Genomic DNA, 7411 nt, shown 5'->3' with positions numbered 1-7411 from the left:
AGAGAGAGGCAGTGAGAGTGTGTCTGTATGTGTCAGTGTGAGCAGCAGTCGGCAAGTGTGTGTCAGCCAGCACGGGGCAGTGAAGCAGTAAGTGAACGGCCTCACGCTCTGCTGTGTGCAGTCAGTCAGTCAGTCCTCTCTTCTGTGGAGGCACCGGCTGAGTTGTCCTGCATTTTATCCTGGGCAGGGCCAGCATCTAGGGGGTTGAAAGGAGAGGAGTGGGGTGGGGTGGGGCCACCGCTCTCATTCATAACCATTTCAAACAAATGAGAAAGCCTGCATCAAGCACCGTCCCCTTTCTGTTCTCTCTCAGAAAAGTTTACTCTGTGAGAAACAAGTCACTTGCTTTTCACCTGAGGATTTTATTATCCTCTTTTCTTTTTCCTTTTTTTTTTTTGCTCGTTTCACACACCTGGAAAGACTTACATCCCCTTCCTATCCCATGACCTCTGCTGTCTCCCCTTGATGTGAATGGTGAAGCATTTTGTAACACGGTCAAATCAGCTCCATTACTGTCCAGTGAACCAGCTAGGAGACCGTTTTTTGACACCTTCGCTCTCTTTTCTTCTCTCTGGCCACATGGGGCAAATTAAGGAAGCCTTTCCTTTTTTTTTCTTTTTTTTTTTTTTACGGCTGCTGGCTTGAATCATCAAGCAGTCCCAAACACAGAGCAGGTTGCAGGAGTGTCGGCAGAGTTAGTCCAGATGAAGCCTGAGAGACTCTCTGATCACCTGTGTTAATATTTCAATGAAACACCCTCTCTGATCTTTGCCGTTTCATTTGGGAGAGCAGGACGGAAATGAAGAACACCTTTTTTGCGACTTCCCACACTCTTGTCTGTTTTTTACAAGCTGTGTAATGAAGCTGATTAGGGCAACGCATTAAAGCTCGGCCAATCCATTCCAGCTCCTAGTGATGTCTCTGTATTTCAGCCATTTGCTATTATTCAGTGTTAATCTTAATGATAGTATAGAAGAAGAAGAAACATTTCATACAATCTGACTGAATAAAAGGAAAATTTTAACATTTTGGGGGAAACCAAGTATTTGCTTTCTTGCTGTGAATCAAATGAGAAGATTAAATAAATGATTATGAGTTAAATTCAGTAATGGTAACTTAATATTATAGAGAACCCTCATGGCCAAAGAGATGCAGCAACCAGGAATTGTCCTTAACTCTCTGCAAGAAAGCGCAATGCAGAGTATATCCTCAAAATGTCGAACTATTCCTTTAATTTTTTTCATTTTCAAAGACAAATGAAAACTAGAAGTTGTCCTATGTTTCATTATGTTCCAGAGGCCCGTGAAAAGATAAATAGAGAGAGAATGAAAAAGTGAGAGAAACAGAGAAGATGCAGAAGTTGTCGAGTTGGGCTGTCTGGTTACTGGTGGCTTTTACCTCCATTTAAAAGACTCCCTGTTTCAGCTATGAGTAGCACCCTGAGGCCACGCTTGTCAGCTGCTGGAAGTGTGTGTGAGAAGTATGTGCTCAGAGAGGATGACAGTCACTTCACACTCTTAAGCTTGTTAACTGCCACCAAAGATTTGCTGTCCCCCTAACCCATATTTAAACCGTACCATCATAAAAAAAAAAACCCTATGAGAAAGAAACCAGTCACCTCTTTCTCCAAACTCCTAGCTCCTGGCCCTAAACCGCCGCAAGCCATTCCTGTCTACCTGCCGGTATGTTCTGGTTCTTCTCATCAAAGCTACTTTCAACATAGATCTATGTGGGCCCTTCGTAAAAATCGGTCTTTCACCCTCAATTAAACCCCACTGCCATGTCTGTTAACTTCCATTGGCTTTATCCGCTTCCGAGCAGGAGAAACAAAGAAGAGCAACAGAGAGGGACAGAGAGTATTGTGAATGTGTTTTCTGTTAGTGTTGTATGAAGATGTTTCTTCATCTTCAAAAAGCAAACACATCTGAGTGCTTGCAGGCAGCGCTCAGTAATGTATTTATTGTTTTCTCTCTCTATCTGCACTGTAAGAGGAAATAGTATTTCTTAACAAAGTTATCTAAAGCATTTGGGTAACAGCTGACGTTGTTTTATGTTGGACAGAAGTGTAAAAAGCGTTTCATTAAAATATGTCATTTGAACACCAAAGTCAGGACCCTGATGGAGCTGATGACCATCTTTGGAGCTCCTCAGTCAGTAACTGAGACATGATTTTTCTCCTTCTGACATTTTAAGATGCTCCCTTCACCTCCATGATTGAGGCACATTGTTTTGTTTCATATGCTTGTTAGTCATATGATGCTTCCAGCTAATCCCAACGCACTCCATATGCCAATTATGACCTCTCCAACGGCCTTAACTCTTTCATTCTCTTAACTCTCCATCTCCTGACTATTGTACAATGTGTGGTTTGCTTCTCTTTAGCAAATTGTAATAAAAAAGGATATATTAATCACATATTTGAATTTGATGGAGGACATGTTCTCTTTCTGTTGGAGTAGCGTCTCTCAGCCAAACATGCACACACCCACACACACTCATGCAAACAAACAGAAAAAGAAGGAAAGACAGAGAAAGAGAGCGCGAGAGAGAGAAAGGGAGTATATGAACCCCCAGGAAGTTCCAGTTGTCGTTCCTTTGCTGAAATTCCCCATAATTAAAATCATACAATCATTCTATGTACTGTATAACATCTCAAAAATCAGATTGCCCGTGAGGTCAACAACAAAGCTCGGGCCTCATGTGAGTGTCAGATGTGGCAACAGATTGCTTTGTGGTCTCTTAGAAGCAAATGTTTGGGCTCTGAGCTCAGTGCTGGAGCAGACATGAGCATAATGCATTTCTTTGTCAAATGCTTTAACGTGCAATCCCTTGCTGCTTTACAGTGAGCATCGTTAATGCTGACAATTACAATAATCTACATGCTTTCGAGGTTGTAACGCATACAGAGGATTTGATTAATGTCCAGTTTGAGCTACTCTGTGTACAACTGTCCAGCCCATTTACAATTTAGAATCCAGTCAGGAAATAATTCAATAAATAACTTCTAATTTCATAGATTAGAAGCCGACACGAGGAACCTTTAGATGGGAATAAACAAGACTGATGCTAGCAGCTCTGTGAGGTTACACTTTTGAGCTAAATGCCAAAACATCACAGTTTTTTAGTATCTTAGCATGGTAACATTTGCTAATCAACAATTAGACAAGAGCTGCTACAGCTGAGGCTGATGGGGACGACATTAGTCCTGCAGGTGTTTAATCAAAACATTTGACAAATTATGAAACCTGAGACGATGGGGTCTGTGGAGGAACAGCACGCCTGATGATGGCGATGCCACAGACAGATTATATTGGATCTGTACCCCCTGAATGGAGCTGAGTTGAGCCGTGCTGTGCGAGTGTGCCCTGAGCTGAGAACACCACTCTGTGAGCCAGGCACCCAAGGAGGATGTTCTCAAGTGGAGGAACCTAATCTTTCCCAGCAGGAATCCAAGCGGCTCTGTAAGTGTATGAATAGAGATAATATCTCTATAATGAGGCCTGTTTTGTACCATCAAAGTCTTCAAAAGGGTCTGAAACCCGACCTCCCTCCTAGCACTGACAATCCCTCAGTAATAGCTCCCTATTATTAATTGTTTTGCCCGCCTGCTACGTCCTTGTCTCTCTCCTTCTCTCTCTGTCTCTTGCAGTTGTGTTTTAGCTGCTCACCCATGACCTACTGCTTTTAAGTACACCGACATTCTGCCAGTTTGTAATTCAGTGGTAGGAAGGTGTTTGTTTTCCTTTCACGAAACAAAAGTGTTTCCAGATACACAACAATCTGCTCTCTTTTTTATTGTAGATGCTACGCTGTAAGGAGTTACAACGCTCACATAAGGAAATTATCTCACACATATTATTCACGGGCAGTACATTTTTATAATTTCAACGATTATGTAATTTGTCCTTTCAGCACGTCCAACACTGCCTGTGTTGTCGGGTCAGACCCAGCACAGGTGTGCTTCATATCTTTGAGCCGTCTGCTGTGGTTGGCTGACAAACATCCGGACGTGGTTAAGGGAGCTGACCAGACCACCCCAGCTCAGCCCCACTGAGGATATGGCCTTTTGCATATCCTGCTTCGTGACCATTGTCTATTGTCAGTGGCATCATGATAAGTTTGTCGTCTATCTGATGCTGTGAAAAGTTCCGAGAGATCCAGCCGGATACAGCAGAGATCCAACTGGCTGATAGTGCTTGATGAAAAAAATGTGACTTGTCAGGGGTGATTAAACATCTGCGCACTGCTAATCTGATACATCAGAGGCACATAACAAATGACACAGACAGACCGACCAGGATGGTGGTGGTGAGGATGGAAAAAGTGCTTTAAAAATCTTTGCTGACTCAGCGTTTCTTTGCTCGCCTAATAGGTACAGTAGCTGTGTCTGAATGCCGAGGTTGACCTCGCATCATTAAAGTCTGAAGTACGCATCACTCTTTCGAATTATCCTATTAAGATACACTTGTATACAACACACTAATAGCATGACACATCTTAAGGCATTTTAATTGACTCACTAATTTAATCCATCTTAAAATGGATGCCTGGGGAAGCCCAGAAAGAGCTGTGTGAGTCACGGCAGTCCAGTAAAGGTCTGTGCATAAGCCTGAGGGTCCATAATGATGTCTGTCTCTCTGTAATGGACAATAATGGACACAAAGTGTGTGATGTGATGACTAATATTTCATAATTGAGGTCTGCATCAGAGCTCGGGGAGTTAACCGTACATTGTAAAAAGTGTTACTGTGCCGCATGTCTCAGATAGAGTCTAAGAGTGTCATTTGAGAAAAAAGAAAAAAAAAAAGTTTAATAAAGTTTTCAAATTCTGCTCCAAATATGACCTCTCAGATGTCACATATGTGGAGCCTCACAGGGGAACTTCCTTAAGAAGCAGTTCTTTCCACATGGTAACAGGTCAATAATGCCATGTAAGTGGTGCAGACACGCAGACACACACACACACACACACACACAAGAAACTTACACGCACTAACAAACACATGCCAAAGGCAGTTACCAACACAAGCATCTCACAGAGAAGTATCTCCATCAAATACAGCCCTCGCTCCATCTGTTAAACAAATAGGGAGCCCCTACAAAGGTGTGCAAAAGAATCCACATGATCAAAGTGTGTGAGAATGGCAGCCTTGTCCTGGCCTGGCCATTATCAGGCCCCATGAATGCCTGTCTTCTCCTCTTTTGTCGGTGGAGGCATTGACAGTCACTCACCCGGCAATGACTGTCACACCAGCGCAAAGAGCCAGCCGCCGACAGGGGCCAACCACATCAAACGAGGCTGTCAAGGGGCCCTGCTTGTGAACCGTGGCAACAAACACCTCCTGATCCTCACCTACAGCTCAGCAGCAGACACCCACCGCTGTGCTCTCAGCCACTGCCTCCACTGAGAAAAGATGTACTGCCCGGACCTCATTTCCCTCTCTGCAACCCCCCCACCTCCTCCTCCTCCTCCTCCTCCTCCCCCCGTCAAGTAGTGCTTGTGTTAACCTCCAGCCTGCCGAGACACAAAGGGCATTTAAAGTGTTTAAGAATGCTTTATGGATGCATGACAAGGGGAGGCCGACACTGCTGGGGGTCAGAAAGTACACGGGATGTGAATGAGATACATTCAGTTTTACTTTCAATTTGGAGCTGAGTCACACTTGATTTAAACCATGACGTTTGAACTTCAAACGGTGACTGGAAGAAGAAGAAGAAGAAGAAGAAGAAGACAATAATTTTCAGGGGCCGGTAACAAGTACTTTGGTCAAGTCAGCATGACAGTACGAGCTGTACAGGACCACAGACAACATACACACACCTGTAAAGAATTTTGTGGCCTCTTGAAGTGGCAGCTTCTGGGCGAACCAACAGCTTTGAGACATTATGAGCTGCATTTTACACGAACTATAACTTATGAACAGTAATTCATAGATTTGCCTGCTGTGTATTCATTACATGAATATATGCTTTTTTGTTTGATTATTATTATTATTATTAAGTAAATTTGAGTGCTGGATTACCGAGTTTAAACCAGTTTTCTTCTGTATATCATCAGTACACAAGAGCTTGTTCATAAGTTGTCCTTTTTAACTTAAACTACAAACTATACTAATGACGTGAAAAATTGCAGAGAATCACGTATTCATATCTGATGTAAAATAACATAAATTTGAATACAAACGTCAAAATATGATACAAAACTTGTTGCTGTAAGAAGCACTTGAAGACTTTGGTCTCCTCTTTGACATCCAGTATTGCTTTGATTGACTGTGATAAGACTGCCACCTGTAGGCCAAACACAATTCACTGTCCAGTTCAAACAAATGTGATGTGTATGAACATTTCAGTTTTGCCGCTGAATAGACAGAGAGGAAAGAGGAAGATTTTAAGAAATGTCACGGGAATAAACAAGTGCAGTGCTGTCTGTAAAACACTGGTCAGTCAGTCAGAATGTGGACGATAACCAAACAAATATTGTGATCTAATTACTGGTTGCCCTTTAAATAACTCTCATTATGTTCTGAACCCACTTGAAGTAACATTTGCTGGAAGAACAGGGAGGACAAAAGCTGTAAAAGGATCTGGCTACTGACAAGATGGCAACTTAAGCCATGATGGGCACTGGGGGATTTCTTTCCCCAGGTTCATTTGAAAACTTAATTTAAAGAATTAAAAAAATTATTTAATAAAAATAATTTCAAATAATAATTTGAAAATGCCAATCTTGACTTTGAACCCACACAACTGTAACAGATGTAAAGTTTGTATAACCTGAGCCTTATTTCTAACTATATTCTTTAATGTTAATCCAACTTTGTCCAATTTGTAATGTTTCAGTGACCATATAAGATCCCATGCTGTGAAACCTTAATAACTTGTATTTCTCAATTTAGCTGCTTATTACTTGAAATCCACAACCTACAGCAGAATTATTGTTTACCACACTGAAGCTCAACATGTGCATATAGGCTGATCTATATGGACTCCTGGATTTTCGACTCACATTTGAATATGCTGATCTAAAAACATGAGCTTCACCTAAACTACACACAGTATGTGAACAGGAGAGTCTACTCACGTTTGGTAATGCATCGTAGTCATACAATAACCAAAAACTTGTGCAACCACTCCTGCTGAGCCAGTAGGTCTAATGGTGACATCATAACATAAATCACTCACAGCAAAAATACAGTTAATACAACAATGATGTCATAACGTAAGGTTTATCCCCGCCGAACTACAGAAATATATAGGACTCACCTGGGAAACACACAGTATTAATAATCACATGCATGACAAAGTCAGACTCGATCGATTTATCTGCGATCTTCTAACCACGCCTTCAAGTACGATGATCGCTCCTCGCGACTAGCTTGGTCTCATTTAAGATGGCGGCCTAGAGCTCAGA

This window comes from Pempheris klunzingeri, chromosome 6, assembly GCF_042242105.1.
Source record: "Pempheris klunzingeri isolate RE-2024b chromosome 6, fPemKlu1.hap1, whole genome shotgun sequence".
Classification (NCBI taxonomy): Eukaryota; Metazoa; Chordata; class Actinopteri; order Acropomatiformes; family Pempheridae; genus Pempheris; species Pempheris klunzingeri.
The sequence above is the reverse complement of the archived record's forward strand: the minus strand, read 5'-3'. Positions refer to the sequence as shown.